The following is a 10,805-nucleotide window of genomic DNA, read 5'->3' on the forward strand; positions in this document are numbered from 1 at the left end:
GTGTTCATTCCATATGCCGCCAGTTATCTCGGTATACACATATATGGTATAGGGTTAACCTTCTGAAAGCCGTTCAACACTTGCATAGTGAACTGTAAACCCATTAACTTCCACTTATCGTAAATCAGCTGTTCGTGGTTGACATTCTTGAAAAATCATGCAGCGCTGCCTCTGCAATATGGTTGAATGGCATAAATGAGTGAAAAACACAAATATGGCATGCAGGTCACCTTTTCAGTTCGGTTCTGCTCCCGACCGCCATAAATCACATAAATGTGTGGCCACATCAGCAGCATCCAGGCGAAAACGTAAAAAAAAGTTAAAAAACAGGCGAAACATTGATGCCATCAACTTGTAGTTCAATTAAGCGGTAACGTGGATGGCATCCAAAACTCAAGGACTTTTTTAATTTATAGCTAGGATAATGTGAAAGCTTGCCAGTAAGAAGGACTAAAATAGTATGGTACACCGTAAAATAAGGATAACAATTCCCTTTATTGTAGTAAATACAAGCCATGAAAAGATCAGAATTTTAATATTATTGATATTTTGAAAGCTGAAAGCTCCCAGCCAATTAAAATTTCATAAATATAATTAACAATGCGAAAGTTTTAAAAGGATCTGTCCATTTGGCATATGCAAACAAATGGAATCTCGATGCTGCAGTCATCAATAAAAATCATGAAAACATAAAAAATCGGATTTAATTTAAAACCATTGAATTGCAGTAGACTCCAGTGATTCTTTTGTTCGAATTTAATTTATTTAAGGGAAAGGCTTACAATATATATATACATATGTATAAATTAAATAGAAAAAGAGAAACAGATGCCGAAAAAAACATGAATATATAAAAAATGTTATATTTTTTTTTAGTAAAAATCGAAGCTCACCGTGACACAGAGGTTGCAGCGCAAAAAACCGCAAGAGTAACAAATGTATAGCAAAAACTAAAAAAGGAAAAAACAGAGCAAAAACATTGGACAGAAACGACTGGCGGATGAACACGGGCCGACAAATGCAGCAAATGCGTTCGCTGCGAATCAATATGAAAACCGAGCCAACCGAAAGGGTACGGAGAAACAACAATAAAAACATACTGAATAACGTCAAACTAGACCATGAAAACGAGAGAAACCCAATGAAAAGATACCTACCATGCACTCAGGAAAAAATAAAAACACAATTTATAAGCTAAAAAAACTTTGTTAAAGAGTCAATAATAAAGCCAACCATTTTCTAAAGAATGTTCTTAAATAACAATATTAAAGTCCTAACAAATTTTATTATATTCAAAATATATTTTTTATAGTTTCAACTTAATTTTCAATAGCATTTCTATTATAAACGAAACCAACATTTTTAAATAGAAAAACTTTATTCAATTATATTATACTATAAATTAAATACTTATATAAGAGATTCTTTTAAAATCTTATTGTGAAAATTTGTTGATAAAAACTATACTAGCTTAAAGAAAAACAGACTTAAATTTGTGAGAAATCAAACCTCTGAAAGGCAAAACATATGTATTTCTGAGTGTAGTGTTCATAGCTGAAATATTCGCCCCGTTGCACGTGATGCACCTAAAAGTATGCAACGCTGCTTTAGCAGGAGCCGAGTTCTCTCTGGCACATTGCGGTTTTGGTTTTTATTATTTTGAATTTCTCCATTTGCCGCTTAGAAGCGGAGACAAAGACGCACCACGTTGACCGCAATTAAAGCGAAATGTTCGGATGATGGCTCAGGGGGGGAAGTGGGACAGGTGGAAACGCTTTTTCTACCTTGTTGGCCAGCTACAAAGGAACTTTCCCGTAGAGCGAGAGGGAGGTGGGCAGGCAGGAGCATCTATTCCTGACAGTTGAGTGAAAATTTAGCACAAAAAATTTACTGTCAGCGAAAAAAGTGAAAAACTTTTTTTTTTGGTTGAATATATTTCAGTGGCAGCAAGAAATTAAAAGACAAAGGTAGCCGCCAGGAAATGGCAGGACAATGTGGTCGTAGCCTTAGGAGGACAAGCTTTCTTCGACTTTGACGTTGGTCATCTGAAGAAACTGAAATTTAAACAGACATAGAACACTTTTCATCGAAAACTAGGATTCTTCAACTTTAAATAATTAGATTTAAATCAATATATATGTATGTATGCACCACATCATTTAGCCTTTATTAATCTATTACTTTATGGTAATAGTAGTTTAAACACAAACTAAAATGGATTGCTACTAGACTCAATCATGATCTGAATTCATATACTTATGTCTAGAGTTTGTTATTTCTAAAATCATGTTATTATTTCATTCATTTATTTCTCTTTAACAAGGAATTTACATTCCTCAATTTATATAAATGCAAATTGTTCAAATTGCTAATTAATTTGTTTGTAAAAGGAATCGCATAGTTGTATTCAAAACATTGATTTCTTTTGATTACATTTCCTCATAATATTTCCATGCCAACATTCCCACATATGTATGTTATATATAGATTGTATATACATCCGTGTTGATAAACAGAGAAGGATTACGTTGAATACAATTAGTGTGTGATAAATAGTCTCAGAGGACAAGTGTCTTCTCTTGAGACAGTTGATGCCATGGTAAACAGGGGCAACAAACATCATATATCTAAGTTCATCTATTGAAAGTCATTGTGGTGCACTAACAACCGACAGATGGCTGCATTTAAAGACTGCCAGCCGAGGCACGCCCCTTGGGCGGCCAACAGCCCGTCGACCCTTAATCTGACATATTGTGTGAGTCGAGTCAGCTGCTCGGCCTATTTGGCATTTTGCTAGACGTCCTTTCTGAGCCCTGGATGCGAGTAGTTTGGGCTGCAATTAAAATTGTTAACCCTACTGTAAAATCGCATTGGGGCTTCTTCTGCTGCTGCTGCTGTTGTGGACCCACATTCGCCAGCTGTCGCAACGTTCGGCCAAAATTTCGCAATTTATGGTATAAATAATTAAGAAGAGGCAATTTAGTGGTGACGAGGAATATAGAGCAATTACCACCCCGAAATAGAATGGGGCTACTAACACGGAGGTTAATGACATTGCAGCCGTGCAAAGCGATGGCCATGACTTAAAGTCGGTGTGTTTGTCAACGACCATTCTTTAAGTTCTGCACTTGATGGCCGGAACATCAGTTTTCATGGCATGCCAGTAAAGCTTCCTTGGCTTTTTGGATTGCAATTCGGGGAATACGAGTGGTCGAAATACGCTCTAGGACATATATATCCGTAAATTCGAATTTATTGGGCAGTCAACGTGGCACATGTGACGTTTGGCGCAGAAACATGTGTCATCCAATCGGATGCATTGCTTGGAAATCGACAAGTCGCCTTAAAAGCATGCAAATGGCTTGCGAAAAGTGCCAGTTCTTTTTTTGGATATTTTCGCATGTCTTCGGGGAATGGCGAAAACTGTCAACGGCTTGTCGGCGCCTAAATGTATGCCATGAATTTGTGTGCGGCCCGCATATTTGCAGATTGCCCTCTGCAGAGAAACTTTTGCCTTCGGTTCACAACCTTGGAATTCTCGCGGAGGAAAAGTTTTGCTGGCAAGTGCCCTACAAAAAATAGGGACTATCCAACTGCCTGCCAAACAATTGGCAAATATTTATAGTCTAATTGTGAGAGCGATTGAGATTGTACAAACATACATCTCAGACAATCAGCCCACACCTTTGTGCAACATTCAGATTCAGATCCAGGGACTCACTTTGTGGCACGGTACAAAGAAGTCTTCAATTTAGCCAGCGCTCAAAAGGATATGCGGTGGGTGGGGGTTAGAGGGGGGGACGGGGGGCGCAGGGCAAGTCGGGTCGCATTCGCAATCTCCGATCCGAACCGGGGTCGCATACTCATACATATATGTATTCGGATATCCATACATCCATATCGAAGGCGCGTCTTTTGTGCTTCTGACACTTGTCAAAGCTATAGGAATTTCGAAATAAACAACGTAGGTATCAGTCGACACTGCACACTGTCCTGAGATAGTGAGAAAATGTTTTCAAATTGAATTGTCCATGGAATTTCTCAATTATGGCTGATAAAATATGATAAACAGTCTTGATCTTTAGTGTTGATCTTTGATTATCCTGTTGCAATGAAAATATTAAAATAGTTTGGTTTGCTAAACCAATTCATTATATTCTACATTAATATTTTAAATATTTATTTTTAGAAAATTGTAATTATAAACATTATATAAATAAAATAAGTTTTTTTGCTTGCTAACACATAACATATTTATTGAATTGTTTTTCCCTCTATAGTAATAAGATAAAAGAAAACAATAATATATATACAGTCTGTTTAGAAAGAAGGCCTCCTCTGAAGGTTTTTCTATTTACAAACTACTGTATTTTCCCATTTGTACACTTGCGTTTGTATGTCTTAATGGTGAGACTGTGTGTATATACGAGGATATGGTTTGTTGAGCAGCTGCTGGTTGCAAAGGACGTTAGGAACTCTCACCAGTGCACACCAGTACACACACACCCACAAAGCGAGGACCCCTAACTGTCATAAACTAGGATTATGTTGCATAAGCCTGCCTGCTTCATTGTTATTGTTTGCCGTAGGTAGATGCCTACACAGTTTAAAGCAGAAAAACCTCTCCTCCTCCGAAGCCGATAATTACATTTTCGTCGAAAATTCATGGTTACATGTCATTCTGTGCAGAGATTGCTCCCACAAACGACTTGTGTACTAATTGATGCCTGAGGGCCGAGTCGATATTTCTCGATGCGAGAGCCAATTAGAGCTGGCGACATTTGTTAGTCAAAGCTTAAATGCGTAATTTGATCCACATTGCCAGATAAAAGTGCCGGCCAAGGAGCAAGGACAACTGTGGCCCAGGCCAACTTTCCATTACTGCCGGGCAACTAAATCAAATTTTCTCTTGCACGGCTAAAACGACAGCTTCCGGGGTCGCATAATCAATAAGTTCGTGTGTGTGTGTGTGTGTGGGTTGTGGGCTGTGTGCCTCGTGCATCGTTCTTCGCGCTGTGGGTACGGAACAATGGCGAAAAGTTCGACTTGCTGCTTCATTAAATTTAATTTATAAACTTGCCATAAGCACTAAATCACTGCACAGCATCTGGAGGGGGGAGGGGTAGGGGGGAGCAGAGAGATACGACTACGGACACCCATGGCATGACTTCCATGGTGACTGCGTCTCCGATGCGTTGGCACACAAGAAACTGCATAAAATGGCGACCAGTGGCCAAAATGGCGGTCCATAAACATCCGGCTTCCTTGTTCTTTTTTTTTCCGCTTGGATTCTGTTTCTGCAGCTGCTGACCGTTATTTACAAGACAGCAAACTGCCAAGGGAAAAAGGATAAGGGATAAAAACCCCAAATAGGAACATATTTATGCAAAAGTACCCTTGGGCTGCAAAGAAGAGAGTCATTGTCGAAGAATTGACAAAAGTGGAAAAAGAAAAGATGAAATCTTGCTCAAAAATGGGCAATAGAAATCAGCAATACACTCATAACAAATTCTATATGTTATTTGCATATTATATATCCTATTTTGTATATTCTCTTATAAGAAATAAAAAGTTTCTGGAAAAGTTCTTTATTACATACCCAAGTATCTACCAAAATAGATTACTTAACCATTGCCTTTTTAGCTTGGTTTTATATATAAAGAAAAGGAGAAATAAGTTTTTGTTGATGGATATATACGTATATACATCATAAAGCAATACTGGTACATGAAAAGGTAAACCTAAAAAAATGTCAAGAAGTTAAATAAGGCGAGGAAGGCAATGTTAAATAGCAAACAACGCTTGACATACAGCCCCACCAAAAACAGCGGAAAAAACTATAAAAGGGCTAACATTTGTTTTTCTTTTATTGAAACTGTCTAAGTCGACATGCCAGCCATTTGTTTGTTGTTGACATTTTTTTACTTTTCCCTCTTGTTGTTGCTCAAGCATTTCCGCTTGGCGCTAAAATGTGTGCTACACTTTTTCGTTTGCCCCACAAACACACACACAACCAACACACACACACACACTTTGACTGGTCTGTTTGTGTCAGGGACCGTCTTTAAGGGACGACAATTTATAAGACCACGCCCCCAACTGGCATGACCCCGCCTTGATTTTTCCTCTTTCTGCGTGTGACTGGCGCGTGTGTCGAGTGATTTTTGTGCAAGCTGAGCTGACTTCTGATAATCGCTATTAGCCCAGCCAAAAGTCTTCACGTCCTGGTTACATTTCCAGTTGCGTTGCCAATTGTGTGTACGTCTTGGGGGTTTTAATTAAGCTGCTACTCGACTTGGTCGTGATCTGACGACGCCCTATTGCTACTTAAATCAGTAGGCAGTATGTGTATCTGAATTTCACCAATTATTATTGGTCAATTGGTAAATGTGCTAATTCCGTAGCCTTAGATTTTTGGTAAGGAAAAGTAAGCAAAATCAAAATAGAAAAAATTATATAAATATATAATGAATTACATAAAAATACAATCAGAAACTTGAGACTCTTTGGTCATCAAGACATTAAAATATTTTATAAAATTGTATTTCAATCCTTCAAGTGAAAGTTTAATTCAAAAAACCAATAATGTTAACAACATTCATTCCTAGTATTCTCTTTATGATCATCTAGTATTCAAGGAATTAATGCAAGCTCTGGAAATACCACTTCTAGATGCAAGAAATTCACATTAAACACCTCATATTCAGGCTAACGAGTGGGTGTAATGCAGTCGATTGCGGAGCACTGAAGAAGGCAGAAGCCAAATGGGGCTCAGGGCACGGAAAAGTGGAAATTCTATGCCAAGAAAGTTTTAACGAATGGCGCACAGAAGCAATTTTGTGTTTTTCCATGCTAATACATTTAAAGCATAACTTCCTTAAATTTATGAAAATCCCAAAGCCATTTAGGAAAAATTATTTGAATTTAAGCCGATGGAATATGAATATAAGAACAGCAAAGCTGCAAAAAATAAAACCGTATTTATGGGTAATTGAAACGCTCTAATATCTATTAATCACAATTAAGCTGTTATTGCTAAATGTTAGTAAACTTCGAGCTTCTTATCTAATTATGGAATATGATAGTTTACAAAATGTTTCTTTAAGATCTTCTTCCCCATCTATAAATATTATATTATTACCACTTCATATCCAAGGCTTACAAGATTCAATAGTCTTTTCTATAAATGTTTTTTGATACCTTCACCTAGATATGTTTAAGAACTTGTGCCAAGTTATTGAGCCACTTATGGGTAATCAGCGTCTCAGTCAGCAGCATTTCAAAAGCATTTAGACATCGAGGCGGCCACTAAAATCGTCCTGGCCCATTGAACTTTAACAGGTGAGAGACAATTGGCGCCATACAAATGGCGGCCCTTTGAATTATGCTAAGTGGAACGAACAGTCTCTGCTATTCGGTGCCATTCTTTTCAATTGTATTTATTTGCGCGGACTGCGCCCAATGGCAGATGACAAAAAGACGCTTGACCTTAGGGCGCAAAAGGCAAGTCCTTTGAGTGCCACTCACAGGACGAAGGCGATGGGCTACACGTTTGTCGCCAGAGAAAATTCGTTACTCGCAGCGAGAAGTGCCACGCCCTCGCCGCCCCCACTTTCCCACGCTCATAATGATGAGATGCTTTTTTCCGCCACGGCACTCTCTTCCTCGCACTGTCTTTTTTCGCAACAACAGCGAAAATTTTCAATGTTGTACGCGAAATTGTTGACAAAGTTTGCCTCAAGGCAAACACAATGCCAGAGTGGGCTGGGAAGTCTCAGTTTCAAGGCAGTCGCCCGCCCTCGTTGGCAACATAAAAATAAAATTACACAAGAAATTAAATTAGCGCAAATAGGAGTGCAAAAAAAATTAAAATTTACTTGCAATAAAAACGACTGTGGCAGTGTTGTGACATTTGAAATGAGGGGGAAAACGGGGGCGGGGGCGGGGAAGGACAAGCAGCGGCAACAAACGAAAACAATAAATTAAATTCAGAGGAGCAGGGCCAGGCCGCGTCAAAGGCGACTGAGTATCCCGAGTGGCAGGCTCAAGGATCCCCCCATTTCCCCACTTCCCCCATCCAGTCGCTCAGACGTCTCGGCATCAACCCTCGGACTCGAGTGGCCTCATAATAAACAGGCAAGTGCAACTGTGACGCATTTGAAGGAGGCGCCACCAAGAAACACAAAAGCACTGGCTGGGCCTCGCAACTATTTAAGTGCGGGCATGGATCATTTTGTAAGCACAGATATAGCACAATGAGCGACAGGTGGCCAGTACACAAGTACAAAATATGCTGACATTTTGGGTTTTCATCAATAAATAAAAAAGCCCAAGCAATAAAGACGGAAACATTTTTCTGGTACCACACAAATCCCTTTGGTTCTGAAATTATAAATAAAGGTACCTTAACTGTGCAACAATATATTTCCCATCCGGAAACCCTTCGGACTTCCAAAGCACGAAGTTCTTTTTTTAAGTGTATACTTTGTAGCATCATTATTCATTAGTGATCTTAGAACTGTAAAGATTTCTGTGGCACTTTTCTTTAAGTACTCTTATATAATTTCAAAAGCCATAATTCAAAATTTACTTAAATAGAAGTTTAGGAATGCCCCTAAACACAACCAAATAATTATTTGACTTTATTTTATATAAACATAAATCAAATAGATTTAATATTATTAATATTATCGAAATATTAACTAATATCAACTTCAACTCCAACAACCAGTAACTTGAATTTTTTTGTAATTTGTTACGTGCTTATTTGATTTTAGTATATAGAATCAACATTTTTATACTCATTAGAAACTGTTATCTTAAAAATTCAAACCCTAAGTGTACTACTTTATTTTGAATAAAAATAGAAAATCATTTCATTTAATTTTCATTTTAATCAAAGTTTCTCTGAAAGCCATAAAATGAAATATTATTTATACTCCAACAACGACCAAGTTCTTATATAAACACTACATACTTATCTTGGCAAAATATATGATATCCCATTTTCAAATTGCAATAAACAATTACTCAACAACTAATTACACCTTTAAGGCATTTTGATGACCCGACAATTTTTTTTAAATTAAAATAATTACTTTAATTGCTTTCCCTCCGTTTTTTTTAGCCTGCAGGTCATTTTGTATATCTTGACAACGAATTTGGCAAATGGATTTCAGTGGGCTATTTTTGGCAAACGTTGCATACCTCGGGGAAAGTTTCTACGAAGGACAAGCGACTGCAGTGCCTTCCACCCTCCGCAATGCTATATGTAAATTGTGCCATTTTTGCGTTTTACGTATGTCAATTTAAAATGCAATTCGAATTGCGACAGCCAGCTGGAAACTGGCAGTGGAACTTAGGGCATGGGCGTAGGCGTGGGGGTGTGGCAACCAGTTTATCCTTGGTGGTTGCACTGTGTTGATGAGGGGAGGTGGTTGAGGTTGTGCCTGCGTAATGAAACAGTGCGTCAAATATTAGCCATTGGAGGCAAAAGTTTTGCAAAACTGCAAAACGTGGAGCGGCAAAAGCCGCAGCAAATGCGGCGAGGAAAATTTGTACAGGCGCCCACATGAGTATGAGTGCCCGGGAGACGTGGGGATTTATATAGAGATACAGAAACATGCAACTGTCTAACTATCCTTTTTATATTTGTAGTGGCCCAGGGGACAAGTTTGTGCAGCGAGGTTATCTGTGCTTACGCACAACTGCCAAGCCACTTCCTCGTTCCACCGCTTTTTCCGTATCTGCGCAAACATTCAACAAAAATTGACAGGTGCTCCAAGTGCTGTGTGTGAAATATTCACAGGCGTAGGTGCCAAATTTCAGTTGAGAGTGCACAACAAAAATTCCTTAAATAATTTGCCACACCGACATGCACAATTTAAAAACAAACGTGCAAATGCCAAAGCAAATATTTGACCATTCAGAAGGAGGTAAAAAGGGGAGTTTGATGTGTCATATTTACCACAAGGGCTATCAACCAGTTTCTTTGTAAATACGTTTACAAAAATCAATTAATAAATAAAAATATCATAGAAAACTTTTAAAATTTTAGTTTTAAATGACCTGGCTATTTTTAATCAATGGTTTGAATAAGAAGAGCTTACTTTAATAGACATAATATGTAACATTGATAATGAAACCTTTTCTAATTTTACAAAAACATAAATGTGTAATTTTTGTTTGGCTATATAAGCAAACAATATACACATCACATTTCATATTTTTGATAAAATCCTTAACAAAAATCCCCTTTTCTTCTGATAAGATTTCATATCATGTATACGCGAGTTCATAAAGTAAATATACTTTACTTTGAGTTTACTTATATTCCTGTGAAGCCATTGCCTTGGCAACCTGTGTTGAAATCCGATTTAGGTGCAGGCACATTCCCCGTTTCAACCACGCCCGGAAAACTAATTAAATTAACAAAAGCCCGCCGGCAGTGACTGGGTTCCATCAGCCATCGCCATAATACACACACCGCATGGCAAACAATATTAACCACAATTCAAATCCAAAACAGGGCACACACAAATATAAGTCAATAAAAGTTCAATACACACTCAAACCACCCCATTGCCCCACCTTTCCCCTCTGGTTTAAACAATTTTTTGTGCAAACATTCGGTGGCGCTGGAAGGATACCGATAAATTCAAATTGAAACGAAATGTAAACGAATTCCGTTGCGAGGGAGAATCCTGAAGGGAGGCTTTAAAGCGCTCGAGAATGTTGCCTACATTTCGGGCTGCTGCGCAATCAATCATGGCCGAAATCAATTTTCAAGAACGAAAACACACACA

Source organism: Drosophila rhopaloa, unplaced genomic scaffold (assembly GCF_018152115.1).
Source record: "Drosophila rhopaloa isolate 14029-0021.01 unplaced genomic scaffold, ASM1815211v1 contig_2, whole genome shotgun sequence".
NCBI lineage: Eukaryota > Metazoa > Arthropoda > Insecta > Diptera > Drosophilidae > Drosophila > Drosophila rhopaloa.